Source organism: Phascolarctos cinereus, unplaced genomic scaffold, assembly GCF_003287225.1.
Source record: "Phascolarctos cinereus isolate Bilbo 61053 unplaced genomic scaffold, phaCin_HiC Scaffold_4;HRSCAF=312, whole genome shotgun sequence".
Lineage (NCBI taxonomy): Eukaryota > Metazoa > Chordata > Mammalia > Diprotodontia > Phascolarctidae > Phascolarctos > Phascolarctos cinereus.
The window spans coordinates 424,717,450-424,743,328 of NW_027555847.1; the positions used below are offsets into that span (position 1 = coordinate 424,717,450).

The 25,879-nt window shown below is 34.5% G+C and overlaps 1 protein-coding gene and 1 pseudogene across 1 annotated transcript in view; both read right to left on the minus strand.

Moving 5' to 3' along the window:
- Positions 1 to 25,879, minus strand: part of CDH12 (cadherin 12) — a 1,313,162-nt gene that overhangs the window by 814,387 nt on the left and 472,896 nt on the right. The gene's annotated exons all lie outside the window — the stretch shown is intronic.
- On the minus strand, positions 24,405 to 25,546 carry LOC110217998 (nucleosome assembly protein 1-like 1 pseudogene; annotated as a pseudogene).

Here is a 25,879-nt window from a genome sequence, read left to right on the forward strand (position 1 = left end):
TTTTTTATTTTCTAAATGTTGTTAGGTCTTTCAACCAGTCCTTATTATGACATAATCTCAAGGCTGTTTGCCACCCTTGCAACCACCTAACTTCCTCCCTGCAATGTGCCTCCAAGAACTGAATTCAATATTTCTCAGATAGTTTGACAGTCATAATAAAATTGTTATCCTGATCTAGGCAGCTCCATGTAGCCTAGGATCATGTACACTTGATTTTGCAGTCCAATAAAATATAAATTATTTTTACATGACCTGCTTTTGACCCATCTCTACCTAGTCACATACTATAAAGTGGAATCTTACATCACAAGAGTAAAACTTTATATTGCTCCCTGTTATATTTAACTTATTAGATTTGTCCCAGCATCTACTGAACATTTTAATCTGGATGACCCATAAACATCTTAAAGTCACCATATCCAAAACTAATTTTATTATCTTCCAAACCCTCCTCTCTAGCCCCAACCCTCCCCTCTTCCTAAGCTCCTAATTAGTATCTAGGGCACCTACACCTCACACCTTTCCATATCCACTGAGTTACCAAGTCTACAAGACTTTCCCTTTATAATATCTCTTGTATTTTTCTCACCTCTGAAAGTTCTATAACCATGGCACAGGCCCTCATTGCTTTGTGCCTGCACTATTGAAAAAGCTTGATGATTGATCTCTCTGACTGAAACCTCTCCTGACTCCAATCCATTTTCCACTCAGGTATCAAAATGATCTTAAAGCCCTGGTCTGACCATGCCCCATTTCCTCCACCATTCAATAAACTCCAATATAGCCTTATCATTTTCAGGATCAACTACAAAAAAGATGTTTGCTTTTTAAGTTCTTCATAATCTCAACTTCTCCTACCTTTGCAGTCTTCTTATACCTTATTCCCCTCTATACACTCAAAATCCAGTGACATAGGAATCGTTACCTTTTTTCACACAAGGTACTCTATCTCCTGGACTCCCAGTGTTTTCACTTACTATCTTTCATGCTTGGAACTTGCTATCACAGCCTCCTGGCTTTCTTCAAGTCTCAACTAAAGTCCCACCTTTTGCAATAAGCTTTTCTTTTTAGTTCTTCTTAACCTTAGTGCCTTCTCTTTGAGACTACCCCAAGTTTATTTTATATTTATCTTTATTACTTGTGATATATTATCTTTATTACTAGCAGTTCACATATTGTCCCCTTCAACTAGGCTGAGGGTGTTTTCTTTCTTTGTAGCCCTATATTACTACACTACCTGACACTTTGTGGGTACATAATAAATATTAGTTGAGGACAGCTAGGTGGCACAGTGGATAGAGCACTGGTCCTGGAGTCAGGAGGACCTGAGTCCAAATCTGGCCTCAGACACTTAACACTACCCCCTAGCTGCGTGACTCTGGGGAAGTTACTTAACCCCACTTGCCTTACCCCCCCCCCCAAAAAAAGATCAAAAAAAAAGGTTAGTTAAATTGTTGACTGGATTTTTTTTTTTTACCCTGACTCGGTGATCCGCTGTGTTATCTGCCCCTGTTAGTTCTGAGTCTGAGTTGATTAGCATGCCATCTCTCTATTTAATCAATCCATTGATCCAAAAACACAGGCCAAACACAGATCACCAAAGTATACCATGAAATATTTTCTTCCAAATTGATGTGTATTATTTGGAGGCTATTTTATTATATCTGAATATGCCTAATGTCCTTTTCTAGGTCATATGTCTTATTCAAAAGATAACATGACAGATTTTGTGAAAGCTTTGCTAGAGTTTAGGTTAGTAACATGGCATTCCCCTGATTCCTGATTGACCAATCTAATAATGACATAACTATCTCTTTAATAATATAATTTAGAATGTTTTCAGTAGTCAATGTTAAACTTGTTGGTTTCTAGATACATTTTTTTTTTCTTGAAAATCAGTACATTTGCCCTTTTCCAAAGTTGCATTACTTTTCCTTATTACTGATTTTTCAAAAATCCCTGAGAACAGCTCAGCAATCATGTCTAAAAATAGGTTTAATTTGACATAAGACATTTACCTAAGACAAATAATTAGACACTGTCTATGTCTACACATCACAAAATGAAATTCAGAGCAAGTTAATATAATTATCATAGATAAACACATCAAATAGCTGTAACCAAAAAAATAAAATAAACAACCCACTCTGGAATTTCCCTTATTCATATTGGTTATTTGAACTGACTATAGTAGCTGATTAATTTACAAATTTCCATTAAACTAAAGCTACTTAGAAATAGCTATTGAGAACAATGAAAAGTATACTACTTTTAGGTTAGCAGCAACATATTACTCCTTTCCACATTGGAGGTTCATAATGCAAGCCACTGTGAATTAAGGGTTTTTTTTTTTTTGTGAATAAGCAATCTTACCAAGTTTGTACAATAACAGTTCAATAATAGCAATGATTACCAGGGAAATAGATTTAGTTTTAGTGCTGGCTTTACCTAACTTTCTATATAAAGTGATTGATCATTTTTGCTAAAGTAGACTAAATTTTTTGTATAATTCCACAATATTAAAAATATACTGCTAACAACTTTGCAGGACATTAATTATTATTGTATAGATAAAACACATAAGTGTGATGAAATATAACTGATCAATTAAAAAAGAGTTTTATTTAATGCAAACTCTTTGTTGAGAATGGTGGGGGACATGAGAAGTTGTAAAAATATGAGCAAACCAAAGTAAACAATTCAGGAATAAGAAATGGGAGTAGTGGAAAGGTTTGGAAAGATCTCCTGAAGCAGGCTAGGCACTAGTCTAGAGTTACATACTGCCAAACTTGAGGATGTACTTGTAATCTTGTGGATATATTGGGACTTACAGGGGAGGAATATTTAGAAAAATTTCCAAATAATAGAATTCTCCAGCGTTAATTTTTTAAAATACATATTTTATTTATGTCATTAAATATTTCCCAATTACATTTTTAAAAATTAATACTCATCTTTTGAAATTCTGACCTGCAAATTCTCTCATGCCACTCCCTAACCCATTGAGGAGAAAAGCAGTATAATTTCAATTATACAGGTGAAGTTTCCATTTTAGCCCCATTGCAAACAACAGCAAAAATATTAAAAACAAAACACGAAAAAGGCAAGAAAAATAAAGAAACTAAAAAGAGAACTTCAATCTGTATTCAGAGCTCATTAGTTCTCTCTCTGGAGTTGGACAGCATTTTTCATTCTGGGTGCTTTTGAATGGTTTTGGATCTAGAATTGCCTGGATCTGAGTAGCTAAGTCTTTCACAGTTGATCATCATTACAATATGTTGCTGCCGTGTATAATATTCTCCTGGTTCTGCTCACTTCATTTTGTGTCAGTTCATATATGTCTTCCAAGGTTTTTTCTGAAACCATCCCACTTATCATTTCTTATAACACAATAGTACTCCATCACAATCATGTACCACAACTTGTTCAGCCATTCCCCACTTGATGCTGTTCCCCTCTCAATATCTGGTTCTTTGCCGTTATAAAAAAAGAACTGTTATACATAGTTTTTGTACAAATAGATCCTTTCCCCTTTACTTATGTTTTTTTGGAATACAAATCTAGTAGTAGTATTGCTGTGTTAAAGGGTATGCATAGTTTTATAATCCTTTGGATATAGTTCTAAATTGTTCTCCAGAATGTTTGACTTAGTTCACAACTGAACTAAAAATCCATTATTATACCTATTTTTCCACATTCCATCTAGCAGTTATCATTTTTTTTCTGTCATGTAAGCCTGATAGGTGTGAGGTGGTGCACCAGAGTTGTTTTAATTTTCATTTCTCTAATCAATAGTGGGGAGGTTAGGTGGTGAAGTGAATAGAGTGCTAGGCTTGAATTCAGGAAGACTTATCTTCCTGAATTCAAATCTGACCTCAGACACTTATTAACTGTGTATAGCTCTGGTTAAGTCATTTAGCCCAGTTTGCCTCAGTTTCCTCATCTGTCAAATGAGCTTGACAAGGAAATAGCAAACCACTTTTTCTTTGCCAAGAAAACCCCAAATGGGTTCATAAAGGTTTACACATGACTGCAAACAAGTGAACAACAAAAGTGATAGTGTTTTAGGGTCCAGTATTATTTCTTAAAGGATTATACATTGTTAGAGATTCTATCTTTTGTAGATTTAGTTATAATCATGTTATATTCAATACATAAATACATCTAGGATAGTTCCTTGTGGGGTATGAAAAAACAAGTGATCAATCTGTAGTCTTTTGATAATATGACCAAGACTATTTCCATTTACAACTGTATAAATATATTAGTTATTGAAATGTTTAATCCATTAAAGAATTAGTTAGGAACTACCTGTAGATTAGGTAGTAACTAGACAATTGCTAGAATTTTAATTTTAGAATCTCTTATCCTTCTTGATGAATATTCCTTCATGATATTCACTGGCTTTTGTAGCATATATCTCTTTTCTCTGAAATTTTAAAAAAAGGAAAAGAACAGTAATAGCAGAAAAAAATTAAAATATTTTCCACTAGTCAAAGAAATACACCTGAATAGAATTCTCTCTGTGTGTGTCTCTGTCTCTCCCAAAATTCACTTTCTTTCCTCCCCTAACTGCCCCAAAGCTCTCATTACTTTCATTTCAGTTAAGCACAGAGTAAAAATTATCAGCATTATTTCCATTATTTTCTGAAATATTAAGAATACTGTGTGAATTTAAGAAAATGGTTTTAAGATGTTCTACCTTTAGTAATATGAAATATTTAGAAAAAATCTGGATAAAGTCTTCAATAGCTACTATGTTTAGACTGTGAGAAAAGCATTTATTTTTTATTAGAAATGCATAATCTATCTGACTAGATATTCTTAAAAAAAACTCTTAACTATGTTTATTGCTCTTTTGCTTATATGGATTCTTCTATCATTTTGACATCAGGTTTTAGATTTTTTTTTAACAAGAATTTTATTTAGACTGCTACTCTGCCCTTGTTAGCATTAGATACTTTATAGAGAAATAACATACATATAATAATTAATTTAAAATATTGAATGCAAACTATTTATTGGGTACAGTGGGTAATATTTGAAGTTGTAAAAATATGAGTAGCCAAAGTAACTCTGGGATTAGAAACAAAAATTTAATTTGGCATGACTAGCTTACCATAACATCTTCTAATCATAATTACTTTATTTATCAGTATTAAAAAAATATATTTTAAATAATCCTTAAAATTTTGCATAGATAATATTATGCTACTGGACTGTAACTTCTGAAATTACCTCTTTTTCTTATTTGAAATCTAGAACAATACTTCTCTCTCTGTCTCTCTCTTACTCTGTGTGTGTGTGTATGTGTATATATTATATATATATATATATATATATATATATATATGCATGCATGCCTTTTGGGATTTCTTATATTACTTGTGATCTTTCAAAGATTAGTAAAATTTTCTCTGCGATAACATTTACAAATATTTGGAGAATTCTGGGATTTTTTTAGAAGATATAGCACTTTTTTTCTTTTTTTACTTAAATGTTTCTATTAAAAAGTGATAACATTTCAAGTGTATTTAACAGAAATGAATGTTTTACTTTATCAAAAGCTTTTTTTCTGCATCTATTGATATATTCAAATGTTATTTTACTTTTTTATTATTGCTATAATCAATTGCGTTAATAGTTTTCTTTATATTCATACATTTCTGCATTCCATGAGTTCAATGATCTTGAAAGACTTGCATGAGCAGAAGCAAGAGAACATTGTAGATAGTAACAGCAATATTATTTTAAGAATGACTTTGAGAGAATAAGTCATTTTGACCATTATAAATATCCAAATTAACTATAAAGGAAATATGAAGAAAGATGCTATCTGTATTCAGAGAAAGAACTGATAAATAGAAAGACATAAATATCTAGCTATTTATATACACATATACATATATTCACCTATTTGTGTATAATTGCAGCCATCTCTAGGGCAGGTAAGGGGAGGGAATAAAAAAAAGAAAAAAGATATTTACATGATAATTTGATTATATATTTTAAAAAATAGCAAGTTGTACATAACAGATTTACAGTTTCATGTACAATCATCTTTTTTAATTATACTTTTTTTTGAAACACTTGCTTCATTCATAAATTTAAAATAAAATAAATATGGAAAAATATGATAACATAAAATTTTATTTGTTCTTGATTTTGCATTCCTTCTACATTTATATGTGTCTTTTTAATATCAGGCTTATCAGAGTGTTTCCTGAACAAGTCACATTGACTTCTCAAAATGTTTCCCCCCTGTCTCTTCCTCATTAAGATAACTACTTCTTGGTATTGTAGATGTAGAACAGCTTTAAAAAAGAGAGTATACATATATTAAAATCTAGATCCCAATGCTGATATGAAATAGTTACGTGACATGGATCTTCCTTGATTAAATGTCCAGAGAGCTAAATCTTACCCAAATGCTTTCACCATACCCACACGTCACTTTCAATAAATGGTCAACACTGATTTTGCCCAGCCATATGAGAGAAAGGAAGAGCATGGAGAAGGAATAAGAAAGATTGGAATCATGCTGCCTTTCGAATAGAATCTAACCCTTGGGAAGGTACTCTCCTCACTGGCAATGGCCCTGTCCAAATAACTCCCTTCCTCCTCCAATGCTATAAAATGATATATGCTGATTTTGCTTGGTCATGTGAAGGAAAGGAGAGCAGATATTCAAGAAATCATGAGAAGAGCCATCACAGATGACAGCTTTGAGACTTAAGGAAAAGGTACTCAAACCATTTCCCATTAGAAATTACTACAGGAAGGGGCTGGGCCAGCAAATATATTTCCCAGTCGGATGAGGCTGAGGGAAACTTCAATTCCAGCCTCAGAAATCTGTTCACCAGCAAATGAAGAAAGATGATGTGATTACAAAACACATAACAATTTACAAAATGACTATGGGGAAAAAAAAAACTAAAAAAACCCAATAATGTCATGAGTAAAAACTTAACTGAAGCACAGCTTTCATTTTTTAGTCATATCCCATTCTTTGTGACTTCTTTTGGAATTCTCTTGGTAAAGATACTGGTGTGGTTTGCCATTTTCTTCTCTAGCTACTTTTATAGATGAGGAAACGAGGCAAACAGAGATCAAATGACTTGTCCAGGGTCACACATTTGAGGTCACATTTGAACTTAGATCTTCCTAACTCCAGGCCTGGCATTCTATCCACTTTGCTACCTAGCCACCCAATGTTCAGAGCAGAAGCAAATAAATCAGTGTATCTTTAAATCAAAAAGAAACAATGAATAAAACTTCAAAGAATACAAAGCTGTCTTGATAATTAAAACACGAAAGAAAGTAAACCACTAGTGTCTGCTGAAAAACAAAATGCTGTGGTCAACACAGAGAACACGAAAGAACAAGCAACTTCTATAAACGCCCTGAAAGGAAGTAAGGGAATAGAGTGACTAGTTTTATCTTTTACAGGATTGCTAGTACAATTTCTCAGTGCAACAGGAAGAAACTATGCTTGTTAAAATAAGTGAAACGCATGATAAATATATAACAAATTAATTTAACTTTCAAAACACTTTGTTTTGTAATTGTTTATTTAACAACTTGAAAAGTGGTCTTTCTAGTCAAAATACACATTTTGGATATAAGACACTGAAACAGCTTTTCACTTTTCTCATTTTTTTAAGACTAGCTTAGTTCATTAGAAAGTCATTTCTTATACTGAACTAAAAAATTGCCCCCTAATTTCTGGACCTTGGTCATGCCTTTGAAACAACACAGAGTAAGGCTAATTTCTCTCCAGAAAACAACCCTTCAAGTATTTTAAGTTAGCAGTTTTATGTCATTTCTATTGATTCACTTCTTCACAACAAACATCCTACCCTTTCAATTTCCTCAGCTGTTCCTCAGGTGGATAATAATAATAACAAAGGTGAAAATATCATGTATCATTCTACAATAATTTACAGTATACTCTACTTTGCATATATTAACTTATTCATTTGACTGATGATTTTCACAGACACATTGACAAATTTTGCACTTTTAAATTACAATATATTTTTATTATATTTATAAAACATAAAAAAGCTCAATTCACTCACTCATAAAAAGTCAAATAATTTGTTTGGTATATCATAGACAAAATAATTGATTTGCAGACATTTTCAACCACATATTTTAACTATTTAAAAGTGCTAAAAAGAAGATATTAAATATATTACATCCATGCTTATGCATGCTTCTTTGTTTTTGTTCTAACATCATCTAGAACACCAGTGAAGGCAGTAATATGCATTAAGGGGAAAAAAAGACAAACAGAAGTAAATATGAAAACTGTAGAGGAAGTGTTTTACAGAAACCTCTAAGTGTTTAAAAAATGAAACATTAAGCCCCAAATATATTTGAATATCATATTTAGCTACCTGCACAACATTATGCACCTTAGGAAGGAAATGAAAGGGAATAAGCAATTTTGTAGTGCCTATGATGTGCCAGTCATCGTGCTAAGTGCTTTGCAAATATCATCTCATTTAATCCTCACAATAACCTTTTGAGTTAGGTGCTGTTCTCCTCACCTTTCAGCGGTGAAAACTGAGGTTAAAAGGTTAAGTGACTTGCCTAGGGGTCACAGAGCTAGTAAGTGTCTTTGAACTTAAGGTCTTTCAGACTCCAGGTACTTATTACCAAGCTAATCTTGATATCCTTGCCATAGACAGTGAAATCAGAACACCTGCCAGTACAGACAGTTCTTAAATACTTGCCATAAATCACAAATACAACATTTCCATCTTCTTTAACTCCAAATTTCACATATTCAATCTTAGTCTGTTGTCATTCCACCTTTCCCTCTGCCTTACAAACCCCCAAACTGGTCTTTACCCTCACTATGATCTCCAACTGCTCAGCACCTCACATTTTACCTAGACCATCATCCATTAACTATCTACACTGTTTTTATTTCCATTCTACCAACAATAAACACTTTTCATCTGATGAACTGATAGTCACCCAGGCTTACAACAGAGGTATCCTCTTCAATGCCTCACTCTCTTTCACCCCTATGCTATATCCATTTGGTTGCTAACTCTTTTAGATATTTCTTTCATAATATCACTCATTTATGGTATCTTCTTTCCTCTGACATTGACATCTCCTCATGCTTAGAATACGGTTATAGTTTATTTCTTCATCTAATTAACATCCTAATGCCTGGATCTGACAATGTCACACCTTGGAGTTCAATAAACTTCAAAGGCTCCTTATCACCTCCAAGATCAAATATAACATTTTCTGTTTGGTTTTTAAAATCCTCCATTTTGGTTTTTTTTTTCTTCCATTTTGCCCTCCTTGCTGTTTCTCACATAACACACTCAATTTTCTGACCCCTGGAAGTTGGATGGGCTGTCATACATGGCTGGAATTTTCTCCTTTCTCATCTCTTATTCCCTTCTTCCCTGAATTCCTTTAAGGCCTCAAATTCCACCTTCTAAAAGTAGCCTTTCCTTCTTTCATTTAATTTTGTTCCCTCCTCCAACTGATTATCACATCTGTTCTGTTTATATTGTGTTTTTACATAGTTGTATGTATATTGTCTCTTCCATTAAACTTTGAGCTTTTTGAGCACCTGGGTTGTTTTTTACTTCTCTTCATATTTCCGGTACACAGCACAGTGCTTGGCATACAATGGACACATAGTAAATACTTATTGCCTGATTTAATGACTTCAGGTAGCTGTGATTACAGACACTGACACTAAGGACCTAAATCAGTAACATCCCAGATGTCTTAGCTTTTTAGGGAATATTTTAATTACTCCAACCAGTAGAGAGCACTATGTGGACTGTCCTTTTTTACACTGAATAATTTAAGCAACAAAACAAAATTACTCTCATGTCAGTAATCTAATCCATGATCCTTGAAAATTTTTTCATGCTGGCTATTTGTCCACAACCCTCAGTTACTAGAGTTATTGAAAAGTGTGACAACTTGGCATTAAATGAACACAAATAGGTGCAGCTCAGACTCTGCCTTTGAATAAATCTTGTCAAGAATGCTACTTTAGTTACAAAATTATCTCCTGTGTATGTGTGTTGTATTAAAATAGTTATGTGTGTATTTAAGCATAAAACAGTATGTACGTGTATTAAAACACTTAAGCATTGATTGCCCTAAAAATCCAAAATAATAAAGATTACTGTAATAAACAAAAGAGCACTGCCATGAATTACGGGGGGGGGGTATTATGGAGAGGGGTTGCTGTGTGTGGGTGTGCACTTTTGTGTGTGTGTTAACTCCAGTGACAAAATGAAAAAAAAGAATAACATTTTAAGCCAGAGTTTGCATAAGAGCCATCTGAGCCCAATAGATAGAGAAAAGCATACTAATTTTAGTCATGGAAATTAGGAATGATCAGAAGGTTACTAAAGAGGCTGAATTTAACTCACACTGCTTTATCAGGAACAGTCGCATGTTATATAGATCCCTTAAGGGAGAAGAGATAGTAATTATGATTGACTGTAAAGATTCTCAGGTGGATGAAGGGAGTACTCATGAGGACATTGTACTGTTGTTACCTTTTTAATATCCCTACACTTTCTTTATCTGGATATTTTCCTACACTGCATAAATAACAGGACCTTCTTATGCAAAAGCATTGTCCTTATATTGTCAGTAATAACAAATCTTTCTCTTCTCTCTCTTTGGTATGAGTTATTCCATGTCTGCAGCAATTCGTCCATTCACCTTTATTCTCAATTTGGAAGTCTCTCCTTTTCTCTCTCTCTGCTTTTTTTTTTTGTCTCTGTCTTTCCTCTATATGTTAGCCTCTGTCTCTGACATACTCTGATTCTGTTTCTGTCTTTTATTAATATTATTATAATTAGTATTTGTATTGAGACATAGCATGTTTTAGACACAGTGGTCAGAGCTGGCCTACTTATCTCTGCACTGAGGTGATGGACTCAGAATAAATATTGAAACCTGTACTTTTTTGGCATTGACAGTGTAGGAATTTGTTTTGCTTGACTATGGATATTAGCTATAGGAGGCTTTTTCCTTTCCCCCCAAATCGGTACAAAACAGAAGGTAGATAAATTGAATTGAATTCATTAAAAGTATTTTTATAAAGATGACATGATTAAAGCTTTGTCTTTAGTACACATGCTAGATGATGATTCTCTGCAAGCCACTTCACCTCTCAATGCTCTAGGCAGCATGTATCCAAGCAGTTGCCAAATTCTATCATTTCTACTTTCCCAACATTTCTCAGATATGTCTCCTTGTCATTACACACACATTTAAAACCTTATCTCAGGCTTTAGTAATCTCTTGCACTAGCCTTTAAATTATTTGCACTAGCCTTTAAATTTGACTCTCTGCCTCATGTATCTGGCCACAGTAATACAACCTCTGCACAAATTACAAGACTTTTTTTAGGCAATTGGGGTTAAGTGGCTTGCCCAGGGTCACACAGCTAGTAAGTGTCAAGTGTTTGTTTGAAGCTGGATTTGAACTCAGGTCCTTCTGACTTCAGGGCTGGGGCTCTATCCACAGTGCCACCTACCTGCCCCCAATAATTTTTCCAAAGCATAAGTCTGACCATGTTACACCCAAACTCAATTAAAACCTATGGCTCCCTATTACCTTCAGAATCAAATATGAAGCCTTTATTTACAATTAAAATCCCTAAACAAATTAGACCCACCCTTCATATTTTTTTTTGCCATTCATCTTATAATTTATTCCCCATCATGCACTCTGTTATTTAATCATATTGTCCCACTTGCTGTCCTTCTAGCACATGCTCTATCCTTCATGTTTGTACCTTTGCATTGGCTGACTTCCATACCTGAAATGCTTGCCCTCCTCTCTTCTTCATCTTTAAATTACTGGCTTCCTTCAGACCCACCTCAATACTACTTTCTTCAGGGGGCCTTTCCTGTTCCATCTGAGAAAAAAATCTTAAAAGCTTCCATTAAAAGTTTTCTCATTTAACGTTACCTTCCTTACGCATCTTGCGTATTCCTATTTATTTATATGTTGTCTCTACCATGAGAATGTAAGTTCCTTGAGATCAGTGACTGGTTATATCTATGTGTCTATTCCCACTTCCTACCAGAGGGCCTGGTACGTATTGTATGCTTAATAAGTGCTCCCTACACCAACGAAATTGCCACTCTTGATTCTACCTCCAAAAAATATTTGATATGGGGAAAAACGGCATTATAGATAGAATGCTAGATTTAGAGTCAGGAAGCCTGATGTTTGTATATTGGCTCTGATAACTACTAGGTACAGGACCCTGGACGAGTCATTTCACTTAGAAAACTCTCTCAGACTTATCTACTAAATGTAATTATGCATCCTTCAAGACTGGAGATAATCTTTTTATTTAATCAAAATTTAATCTATACGTTGTAACGCTTTAATTAATAAGCATTAATGCACTGTTTAGAAGACCAAGTGAGGGTCAGACTAAAAGATGGTATGGAAAACTTTAAGGAAGACAATTTGATATCTATAAAAGAACAGGAGGTCAGGGGTCTATTTCTAATGGACAAGAAGCCAAGTAACTTTCTCATGACTAAACAAGGGCCCAGGGATCTGTTTTATAATAGAAAGGAAATCAGAGTCAAGAGAACAGACAATGAGGTGAGAAGCAACTTGTAATTTTCTCACAATATATTTTTCTCACAATGATTTTTAAATATCTGAACCTATGTGAAGGAATGTTGTTCAGAAAGTCAAGAGACTAGACCTTATGGACCTACATGTTATAACAACAACAAGCATTTTTATACCACTTTAAGTTTTGCAAATATTCCGTTCAGTCAATCAATAAACATTAATTAAGGGCATACTATGTGCCAAGTACTGTGCTAGGGCTTGGGGATACAAAAAGAGGCAAAAGATAGTCCCTGACATCAAGGAGCTTACAATCTAATGGGGGAGACAACATGTAAACAAATATGTAGAAAGAAAGGTAGTACAGAATAAACAGGAAATAATTAAAAGAGGGAAAGCTCTGGGAGAGAGCCAGAGAAAATGCCTCCAGGTGAGAGATAAAGTGCCTTGTTCTTGAAATAGCCAGAAGGCCAGCATTGCTGGGTCAAAGAGTATATATTGGGGAATATAGCCTAAGTAAACTGAAGAGGTAAGAGGGAGTTAAGTTATAAAGGACTTTGAATGTCACCCAAAATATTTTGTATTTGCTCTGGAGATAACAGGAAGACACTGGAATTTATTGACCAGTGATGTGACATAATCAGATATGCATTTTAGGAAAATCACTTTAGTGGCTGAAAGGAGAATGAGTTGGAGTGAGGAGAGGCATGAGGTAGGCAGGCTCACCAGCAGGCTATTTCAGGAAGAAGGGGGTGGGTAATGAGGGCTTCCCTAGAGTGGTACCAGTGTCACAGGAAACAAGGGGCCATATTCAAGAGTTGTTGCAAAGGTGAAATCAATAGATCTTAGTGACAATTTGTACATGAAGGGTGAGGGATAGTGAAGAATCAAGGATGATTTCTAGGTCATCAGCCTAAGGGATTGAGATTATGGTGTTGCCCTCTGTAGTAATAAGGAAGGTAGGAAGCAGGGAGATTTTAGGGGGAATGATAATGATAATGTTTTGGATATACTATGCCAATGATAGCTATTGAACATCCAGTTTGAGATGTGTGAAAGGCAGTTGGAGATGCAAGATTGGATGTCAGCAGAGATACTGGAACAGAAAAGGGAGATTTGAAAATAATCAGCATAGATTGGTTAATTACATCCATGAAAGCTGATGAGGTCAGCAAGTGAAGTAGTATAGAGTGAGAAGAGAAGAGGACTCATGAAAGAACACTGAGGGACACCTACAGTTAGAGAGCATAATCTGGAGGAGAATCTAGCAAAGTAAACAAATAAGGAATAGTTGGATAGATAGAAGGCAAACCAGAACAGACCAATATCCATAAAATCTAGAGAGAAGAAAACATCAATGAAGAGAGAGTGATCAATATGTTCAAAGAGAATGAGGATTTTGAAAGGGCTATTGTATTTGGCAACTAAGAATTCTTTAGTAACTTTGGAAAAAGCAATTTTAGTGGAATCCTAAGGACAAAAGACAGATTTTAAGGGTGAGGAGAGAAAAAGTGGAGGCACCTATTAAAGATGGTCTTTTCAAGGTGTTAAGCTACAGAGAGCAAAGGGGAAATAGAATGATGATTAGCAGGGATAGGGGAGACATAGCAATGTTTGCAAGCCTTAGGAAATGAACCAGTAGAGTGGAAGGAATTGAAAATAAATAAAAGAGTGGGGATGGTAGGAGGGACAGTCTGCTGGAGGAGACAATGGAACTGAATCATTTAAACAAGTAGAGGAGTTAGCCTTTGTAAGAAATAAGGTCACTTTACCATGTAAAACATGAGTGAAAAGAAGAAAGTGACAGAAGGAACCAGAGTGATAAGAGATGAAGAAGAACAGAAAAGTGGGAATTCATTATGAATGGCCTCAATTCTTTTCTGTAAAATATGAAGCAAGGTTCTTTGCTTAAAGGATGCGGGGAGGCAGAACCATGGAAATTCTGAGGAGCGATAAATAAGTTCAGAAGAGATTCTGTGTAGAGTGGGATAGTGAGTTCATAAGGCAGTTATAGGTCTACCAACAACAAGGTTATGTAACACACTTCTAGTGGGCCCAGTGTGAAGAGTAGTATGAATTTCTTTAGCTTCATTCAGCTCCACATGGAGAGGTGCAAAAATGAAAAATGGTGGGAGTGATCCAAGGCTGAAAAGTGGCTCTGTATAATGAGGAATATAATAATGATGCCAGGGATTCAAGAGAGAAGGAAAGTACAGAGTTAAATTGGTTCACCAAGGAATCAATTTGAGGAGGAGAGAATAGTTAATGCAAGGGAGATAGCCTGGGAGAGAACTGAAGGGTCAAGTGTTTGTAGGTCACAGTGATTATGAATAGTAGGGTTGTATAATGGAGAACAAATAATATTTGCAAAGTATTGGACATATGTTACTTCATTTGATTTCTCCCAATAACCCTGGGAGGTAGGTGCCACTATTACTCCCATTATTGATAAAAAAAAGATATAAACTACTCAAATATTGGGTGCACAAAAGTTATCAAAAGAACCAAGTCTTGTTAAATGGCAGTTTTAGTTATAGTTGATAATTATAATTCCTTATGATCAGCCCTGACTCTTCTTTTCTCTTAAAACAAAGCTTACTCTCTCAAATGAATAATTGGTGAACAAATTCCCCTTCAAAAATATCCCTCAATGAGAGCAACCTTCTCAGCTGAAATACAAATCTACATAAAGACAATCATTCAAGTGAAATGGTTCTCTTTATGATTCATTTCACAGCCATAGACATATTTTCTCAGAATAACAGCAATAATGCTAATATTTCACAATGCTGCAGATTTCAAAATGATTTTATGATGAAGGCTCAAGGTAGGCTTAGTGAAAAACTGTTTTTTTTGAAGTCCAAGGCCAAAATTGTCTAAAGACAAGTCTAAAATAATTTGATAGATCCCTAAGCTCTCATGAAGTTTAAATGAAACAGATTAATAACATAAAACTTGAAATTTAATAAGTCTCAGGCAACAGCAGTCAAGAAAATGACAAGCTGGAGCCATATAAAATAGAATTAGTTACAAGACCTTTGAAGACTATTTTACTAATTCTTTCATATTCCATATGACAAACCAGAAATATAAAGATCTTCAAATTTCATAGCTGGATGTGATTATTTATTTAATGGTATAATACTGAAAATACATTTCTCTAGTTTCCTGTCATGAACTATCACTAATATAAAGAAATACACTAGATTTCCACTTCCACGAGCCAAGATGGCAGAGTAAAAAGGTAGTCACTCTCACTCTCCCCTATCAACCTCTGAAAACCCAGAAAAAAACCCTGGAATAGCGAGACTAGAAGAAAGACGGGGAGCAGCAGTGCAGCAGCCCAGGAAACAGATTTCCAGTGCCTCAGCAAAAATAAGGGAAGCAGCACTAAGGCCCCAGATGGATAAGTATGCTGCAGCATTCATCTGAAAAGAGCTGAAGAAAGCCACCTAAAGTCTTTCTAAAGTCCGAGCCTTGCTGATTCCAGCCCAACACCAGGTAAGCTGTCAGAACCTCCTACTATCAACCAGGAAGAGATACTGAAGTGCAGGTGGTAGAGCACGCAAACACCAACACTTGGACCTCCAAGTGCCTCAGTGAGGGCAGGTGAACTGGTGGAAACCAGCTCAGAAAACCACCAGGTGCCTCAGCACTCTACCGCAAAGGAATCTCTCAGTGTATTAGAAGAAACAAGGGAGACAGCACTGCAAGGGGCCCCAGGCAGATAAACACCCTGCAACATTCATCTAAAAGGAGCTGAAGAAAGCTAAAGGAAAGGAAAAGCAGGCAACCTAGAATTGCCTGAAAGTTCCAGCCTTGCTGATTACAGCCCAACACAAGGTAAGCTGCCATAACTCTACAGCCTCCAATTGCCAACATAACATGCCCCAGCACACAAATCCAGTGACCAAGACCTAGGCTTCCAACACAAGAAGCTTGAGTCAGTGCCCTCTGTTCCCCAGCAGGAGAGCTCAATCTCTTTAAAGGCCAGGGAATAAAGAAACACCATGAGTAAAAAGAAACGTACCATAGATTCACTTTATGAGAAGGGTGAAGATCAAGACAGAAATTCTGAAGAGGACAACATTGTTAACAAACCCACATCTGCAACATCAAAAGGGAATATGAACTGGTCTGAAGCCCAAAAAGCCTTCTTAGAAGAGCTCAAGAAGGATTTCAAAAGTCTAATAAGAGAGGTAGAAGAATCCTTAAAAAATACAATTGGCCAATTGGAAAAAAAGTACACTGAAGAAAACAAGTCCCTATAAAACACATTTGGCAAACTGGAAAAAAAGTACACTGAAGAAAACAAATCCCTTAAAAATATAATTGGCCAATTTAAGAAGGAAGTACAAAAATTAACAGAAGAAAACAATCTGTTAAAAACTAGAATTGGACAAATGGAAACTAATGACTCTATGAGAGAGCAAGAATCAGTCAAACAGAAACAAAAAAATGAAAAAGTGGGTGAAAACATAAAATACCTCATTGGTAAAACAACCAACCTGGAAAACTGATCCAGGAGAAACTATTTAAAAATCATTGGACTACCTGAAAATCATGTTGAAAAAAAGAGCCTGGACAGTATCATTCAGGAAATCATAACGGAAAACTGCCCTGAAGTCCTAGAACCAGAAGGGAAAATAACCATAGAAAGAATACACCATTTACCACCTGAAAGAGAACCCAAATTGACAACACCAAGGAATATAATAGCAAAATTCCAAAATTACCAGATGAAAGAGAAGATGCTGCAAGAAGCCAGAAAGAAAAATTTAAATATCATGGAACCACAGTCAGGATTACACAGGACCTTGCAGCTTCTACATTAAAAAACTGAAGGGCATGGAAAATGATATTCCTTAAGGCAAAAGAGCTTGGATTGCAGCCAAGGATCAACTACCCTGCAAAAATGGGCATGATTCTTCAAGGGAGGTGATGGATATTCAATGAAACAGGAGACTTCCAAACCTTCCTCATAAAAAGACCAGAGCTCAACAAAATATTTGATCTTCAAGTACAAGATTCAAGAAAGGCATAAAAAGGTAAATGGGACAGAAAGATACAAATGTTGTTAATAAGGGCAGACTGTTTACATCCCTACAAGGGAAGATGACACTTGCAATTCTTGAGAACTGTATTGTTATTACACCATGTTCAAGGAGTATACATAAAGGGGGTGGATATTAGTTGACTTTGATGTAATGATAAAAAAAAATCTAATCAAGTGGGTTAAATAGATCCAAGTAAGTGGATTAGTCTGATCTTAGAAAATGTACTGAGAAAGGAGGAGGCAGACAAGGATAAATTACATTACAGGAAAAGACAGAATATCCTATTACAGCAGAGGGAAAGAAGGGAGGGGGATGAGCATTGTTTGAACCTTGCTCTCATCAGATTTGGCTCAAGAAGAGAATAACATAATCAGTTAGGTATAGAAATCTTGCCCTGTGGGCAGTAGGAGGGAAAGGGGGAAAGAAAAGAGAGGGGGGATGAAAGGGAGAGAAGAAGTGGTGGGGCCAAAGGGGAAGAGGGGGAGGGGGGATAATAGAAGGGAGGAGAGCCTGAAGGAGGCGGTGGTCAAAAGCAAAGTACTGGTGACGGGGGGAAGGGAGAGAGGAGAAATAAAAGCATAAACGGAGAAAAAAAGGATGGAGAAAAAGACACAGATAGTAATCATAAATGTGAAAGTTGAATCACTATCTTTTTTTTCCTCTTCTGTTGAGTTTTGTTTCCTCTTTCTGATGGTTCCTCCTGTTGGTTTTAATTTTTAATTACAACTTCACTAATGTGAAAAATATATTTAATAGGAATGTAAATGTATAGCCTATATCACATTGTGCACAGTTTTGGGGAGAAAAATTTTAAACTCAAAAGCATATGGAAATGATTGTTGATAAGTCAAAATAAATTAATAAAATATATAAAATTAAATCAAAAAAGAAAAAGAAATACACTAAAGATAATATGTTTGCTATAGCACGATTTAGAACTGGAAGGGATCTTAGGGTTCATCTTACAGTCGTGTCCAACTCTTCGTGACCATATTTGGGGTTTTCTTGGTGAAGATCATGGAGTGATTGCTATTTTCTTCTCCAGCTCATTTTGCAGATGAGGAAATTGAGGCAACCAAGGTTAAATAATTTGCCCAGGGTCACACAGTTAGTAAGTGTGTCTGAGACCAGATTTGAACTCAGGGATATGAGTCTTCCTGACTCCAGATGTGGCACTTTTTCTACTGTACCACCTAGATGCCCTTCATTTAATCTAACCCCTAGAATTTATGGCTAAGTAAACTGGGAGAATCCTAGGGAGGGCAAATAATTTTCTAAGTTATTTCTAAGGAAATACCTCAGTCTAACTACAAATCTGTTTTCTATACCATGCAACTGTTATACATTGGAGATGCAACCTTATGTGATGGGACCCTTGACCTGTAGTTGGGAAAACCTGGGTGCAAATTTCACCTTTAACAGATACTTGCTTTGGGGCCAAGATCAAAACATTTAAGCTTTATGAAAATAAATTTCATTGCTGGGTTATTATGATGAGTTGATATATATAGTAAAGTTTTTCAGAACAATATAAATGTCATCAATGAATATTACAAATTACACAAAACACAGTCTCTCAGCATTTCATTTTTTAAAAAACATTAGAATTTGTCACTTTAATACCAGTGTCTGTTGATTATCTCCAATTTATTCATCATACATCTTGTTTGTACAGAGTTGTTTGTATTCTATCTCCCCTCATTACATTATAAGCACCTTGAAGGTAAATATTATTTTTATCTTTATATCTCCAGTGCTTAGCCTAGTGCCTGATACTTAGTAGGTACTTCATAAAAGCTTGTTGACTTGCTTTGACTAAACCAACATCTCAGTTTCTTTAAAGCTCTAAAATTATAGTATTAAGAAGTACTTTATAATAGTGAAGCTGCTTAAATGAACAGAGAACACATTTGCCTTGTGTGAATTATTTAAAGTCTCTGTCCTTCAGTTTCCTTAGGTGTTAAATGAGAATAATATGCCTATAATAGCTAAGTTTGTGAGAATATAAGATGTTAACTTTTAAACTAAAAAACAAAATTTTAGTAACTTAAGTAAAGAAGCTTTAATTTATGCTAAATCTTTAAGCTTTGTAGAAATTCAGTACAATTTATCAGGTTTCATAAATGGATCATCCCTCCTTCTCTATGAGTAATGCGTCTTTCGCAGTGAATTATTTATTCATTGTAAAGTTACCCTAGAGACAGAATTTGTCCTTTAAATTGCAAATTTACATGTGACCATATTATTCACTTGGAATGTAAACTTCTTGCAAGGTATTATTTCATTTATTGGGTTAAATTCCCAGTGCCAAGGGTAGAATCTGGCATATAGAAGTCACCTAATAAATACTCATTAATTGATTGCTTGATCAAAGAATAGATCATTTGATATGTTATAATGTAAACTTTAAAATACCAATTATTAAACTACGCTCAAGGAACAAATGAACTATACATATCCTTTGACCCAGCAATACCACTACTAAATCTATGTCCCAAAGAGATTTCTTTTTAAAAAGGGGGTGAGGGAAGGACCAATTGATACCAAAAAATATTTATAACAACTCTTTTTGTGGTGGCAAAGAATTAGAAATTGAGTAGGTGATCAACAATTGTGAAATGGCTAAACAAATTGTGGTATGTTATAGTAATGGAATACTACTGTGATTTTAGAAATAAGGAGCAGGATGATTTTCAGAAAAACCTGGAAAGACTTACAAGAACTGATGCAAAGTGAAATCAACACAATGAGGAGAACACTGTACACAATAACAGCAATATTGTATGATGATCAACTGTGAATGACAGCCTTACAGTGATCTAAGACAATCCCAAAGAACTCATGATAAAAAATGCTATCCATATCCAGAGAAAGAACAGATGGTGTCTGAATGCAGATCAAAGCATACTGTCTTTAACGTTTTAATTTTTTTTTCATTTTTTTCTTCTGTTGTGTTTCTTCTTTTACAACATGACTAATATGGAAATAAATTTTACATGATTGTACATATATAACCTGTATCATATTACTTACCATCTTAGGGAGGTAGAAGTTAAGGGAGGGAGAAAATTTGGAACTCAAAATTCTAAAAAACTGAACATTAAAAATTGTCTTTACATGTAATTTGGAAAAAATAAATATTATTTTTAAATGATTTAATTTTTTCATAAAAGAAAAAAGACCAATTATTAGCCATGATGAAATTATAAATAATAACAGAAGGTTCTTCAAAGACAACTTGTAAAACAGTGTTATGATTTTTAAGAGGAAACATTATTTGTTAATAGTCAGTTCAAAAAAGAATTTGAGCTGATAATTTTTTAAAAAAAGATACAAGTAAAACAACTTTAGAACATAACCTCAAATAAATTGAATTGGCAAAAAGAAAAAAATAAAACCATGGGATTATGGTTGTCATGGTTAATGACAAAAAAGATGTACTCATCCATTGCTAGTAGAACTGCAAAAATATAAATTATTTTTTGGAGAACAATTTGGCAGCATAGAATAAAAGTTAAAAAAGTAATCATTTATTTTGACTTCATCATTCCAGTGTTGAGAAGATATTGTGGGCGCCTTGTAGTTATTGTTGTTTTTATTGTTTAAGAAACTCAATATCTTCAAAGACAATGATAGAATTATGTGTAATAAATATTCTGTAGTAAAACCAATCTAAATGCCAACATTAGTGGTGCATTAATTTAATAAAATACTATTATACAATCAAGACTGACATGAATAAGGAAAATACAGCAAAAAATGCAGAATTCACACACATGGAAAATAAAGGGGAACAAACAGATAAAGACAACTGATGGGGATATGATGGAAGTAAATGAAAATTTACAGCATTTTGGGGGATGATTTTTTTAAATTTAAATGAAAATTTTACAAAATAAGTTTAATCACTTGTATTGATGTTCAATGTTGTTAATTACAGGAATTTAGGAAAAAAACAAAGTCATACTCTAATTGGCTGTCAGTAGGACATGCAACCAAATAAGTTAGAAGAAAAGAAGAATCTTTCAATGAATCCTGTTGCTCTGAAACTGGATTCCAATTACATGGAAAGGATACCTAAATGTATCATCCATGATTTAAAATACATGTATATGTGCCTGCATATGCATATGGATATGTATATATTAACATTCTAGATATGACAGATGGTAGTAAAAGATGTTACATTATGGGAAGATTAGGAAAAAGAGTATGAAAATGAAATGAATGGCTATAAAAATAGCAGTTATGACAAAAATAAAAAAAAATATTTTATTTGAATTGAAATTGTATCTAAAACTAAGATGTACTTAAACAAATTTAATGGCATAATTATGAGTTATTTTTCAGTGTACATCTATGTGTTTATTTTATTTAAGAGATTCCATTTTAGCAGGTCAGTCTATATTCTGAGAAGTAAGGAAATATCTAATTAAATTTCAGGATATAGTATTTCAAAGCATTCAATTTTAGTCAAACTAAGCATTATTTCTTATTATAGCAACCAATTAATATGAATGAAAGTATTGCTTGGTTAAACTTAAGTAATGTTATATGAAAATAGATGAAGGATCTATTATTTTATCAATGTGGTCAGTTTTGGGGGCCAATAATTATTCCATCAAGCAGATCTGAAGTATTCTACCACTTAATATACAAATACCAGAGTTACCTGAGGCATACAGAGTTTAAATAGCTTGCTTTCAAAGGCCATTGAGTTAGTAAGTATTAGAGGCAGGATTTGAATTTTGTAGCAATCTATTTGCTATGCAACATGGCTTCTCCAAGTTAGTCCAAATTATATAGAAATTTAAGAACAAACTACATAATACCAGATTCTGTGACATTTTCTATAGGACGTGACAGAAGAATAAATGCTTGGGCAATAAGAAACTAGAAGTATATTCAGTACGATGTTTTAGAAAATGTTTTCATGGTATACTATCATTCTGGGTCCTAGACTTGAAGTCAGGAAAACTTATGTTCAACTCTTGACTCTTATGCTAATAATTCTGTGACCATGGGCAAATCATAACTTTTTTTAAGCCTGAGCCAACTTTTAAGATTTTTAAATTATAGACAACATCGATGTAGGTAGAAGGAATTCCCCTTTCTGGAATTCCCAAAATAAAAAAGAAATCACAACTCTTTCATAGACTATGGCAATTTTAACAAATATCACAATAAATACTATATTACTGATAATGTTCTGCATGCAATGAGATGATTCATGGTCATATTGGGATTCATTTTAATGAGAAAGATAATTAGAATGGTAAACAAACACACATAACAAGATGGCATTTTCAAGAGAAAAAAATTTGAAAATTATCATGTATGGATAATAATTTATATTTACTGTCAGGCTTTTGAACCAAGTTAGGAGCAACTTAATGTCAAGAAGGTTTTGTAGAGAACAGACAGCAAACATAAGTCATATAAATGATACACACACACACACACACACACACACACACACACACACACACACTCCGCATATTTTTTTAACAGGAAGAAATTCCTTTAAAAATTAACTTCCAAATAAATTTGTACCTAAACTCTTAAAAACAAACCCATAAAATGTAAATCATATAAGGTCAGAAGTTGCATTGTGCTTGGTATAGTGCTTAGAATTATTGACAGTAAATATGGTTAACAATAAACATTCACTGATATTCATCTATCCTCTCCTGCCAGATACAGGGAGAAGAAAATTCTCTATCTGCCACTTCTTTGGAGGGAAAAGGTTCCAACTGACCTGAGAAAAACTTTTATGCTACTTTAGTGGGCACGCTGAAAGAACAGGTTGTTGTTTTTTCTAATAAAGTAAGCATTCTCATATGATGCTCAAAAACAAGAAAAAAGGCCATTTACTTTAGTCTGAAAGATATATGTATTGAAGTAGTCACAAACATGGAGGTAAATTTTCTAATGGATTTTTTTTTTTGGTGAGGCAATCAGGGTTAAGTGACTTGCCCAGAGTCACACAGCCACTGTCAACTGTCTGATATGAACTCAGGTACTCCTGACTCTAGGGCTGCATCTCTATCCACTGCACCACCTAGCTGCTTCTAATGGAATTTTTTTCCAGAAATACTTGGTTTTATTCACACTACATTGGTAAACAATAACCTTAATAGGATGACTAAATTTCTTTATAGATCACTGTGTCACATTAAAATACAAAAATCCATAAACAAGCAGACAGCTAACGAACATTAGATGTGGTCATACTGCAAATTCTTAACCATAAGCTAATCTCTTCTCAAATCAAATTTCAAAATACATTGTCTCTAAAGTCACTCCATTTCTCTAACAAAGTAATGAAGGCACAACTAGGACAACCACTGAACTATTGGGCGGAAACAATATTTTGGTTGGTTCTTCAGAAGGATTTCTTTTTTCCTAAACCAGCATTGGTCTCAAATAACAGTTTACATAATTTTCGCAGCTGCAGTGTAATAGCTACTCGACAAAAAACTTCACAAGAAGCAAACTATGTATCAGTGGAGATGCATTAGGGGATTCACTGCATTCTACATATCCAGCAGAAATTATACTATTAAAATGCTAGGTAGAATGAATCTACAGTTTGAACTGGTTCTTAAATATTTTTTTTTCTTTTTTTCCTTTTTTAACAAAAATTGTTTACTTGATTCTACCTAGAAAATACAAAACATAAGGCTGTAGGTTGTGTTTAGGCTGGGACAGTGTAGTAATCCTCAAGGCCACAGCACACATGGCTCACTGCTGTTTGCACTCAGCCAGGGTTGGATCCTTCTTCGGATCATATTCTGGATCATTTTTCTCATATGCTTCTTCTTCCCTTCCTCATCATTAGCCTCTTCACCTTCTTCTTCTTCATCATCATCATTATCTTCAATAGTTTCTCCTGTGAAGTATAATAATGATCTTGGGTCTATATGCTCATGTAAAAAGTGACCAATTTTGAAATCTGCTGCAAGGATAGCTTCCACATGATCATCCAGGTCTCCACTCTCAGGAACTTCAGGAGGAGAAAAGATATTGAAGAAAGAATCATTGGGAGCTGTTTTTGTCACAGCTTGAACAGTCTCATGTCCCTTGTGTTTCTGTTTCTTCTTAACAGTTTTCAAAGTGATATTTTCCTCTTTTTTCCAATATATATGATACCCTGTGCAATCATAATTTCTAGTCCATCAAAGGAGAAGGGATCAGAATCCTCCAGCTCTAACCACCCCATATATCTTCATCAGCACTTCATTTGTGAAATATTCATTGGGTGCAAAGTGAAATTCTAGTGTAAAATTCATAAATTGGTCAGCATCTGAGAACTTCACTTAATATCTTTCAAGAACTTCAAAACAATTTAATCATGTTCTTGAACCATATGACTGAGCAAGTCAACATTTTTTAAAAGTCAGCCAAAATTCAGGAATTCCTTTAGGATCTTCTTTTTCTTCACCTTTTTTTCTCTCTTCAATCTTAGCCTTCCCTTTCATTTCTGAAATCTCCTCATCATCATCTGGTTTCCATTCACATTCTTCCTCTGTAGGTTCACAAATTGCATTGGTGATTTCTCTTCTTTTATGAAAAAGTGGCCAGTAAAGAACAGCATACTTTCTTTCAAGAGCTTGAATTTCCTCATAGAACTTGGCTTCTACCTGTGCATTCGCATGTAGCTTAACTACTTTTGGCAAGCTTTCAATGTATCCAGTTGATGTTCCAACTAAATCATCCAATCTTTCTTGAAGAGCTGCAAGAATCTGAGGATTATGCATCATCTGAACAGTCAACTGATGAACTTTGCTGTTTGCATCTTCACCAGTTTCTTCTTCTTCCACTTCTTCAACATCTTCCATATCTTGTTGGTTAAGTTCAGTTTCTTTGTTGTCAATATCTACCATCTTGTAAGACCTCTGAATATTTGAGATCCATGGCTGTTGCAGGGACCAAGAGGCTGAAGCTATGCAGGCTGTCACTCAAGGCGGTGGCAGCAGTGGCTGAAGGAGATGAAGGAGCCAGAGAAGGAGGAGAAGGAGGCCGTGCCCTAAGCAGATGGCACTAAAAAAAGTCTCACGGAATTTTTTCATTAAAACTTTTGCAACTATATTTATTGTCCAAACACAGTCCCTTCATTTTCATACCTAAAAACTGATCTAGGGTAAATTCGTTTAGAACTTGCCTTTGTAAATTGTGAAGATATCCTCCCAAACACAATAGTCCTTGTAAGGTTATAT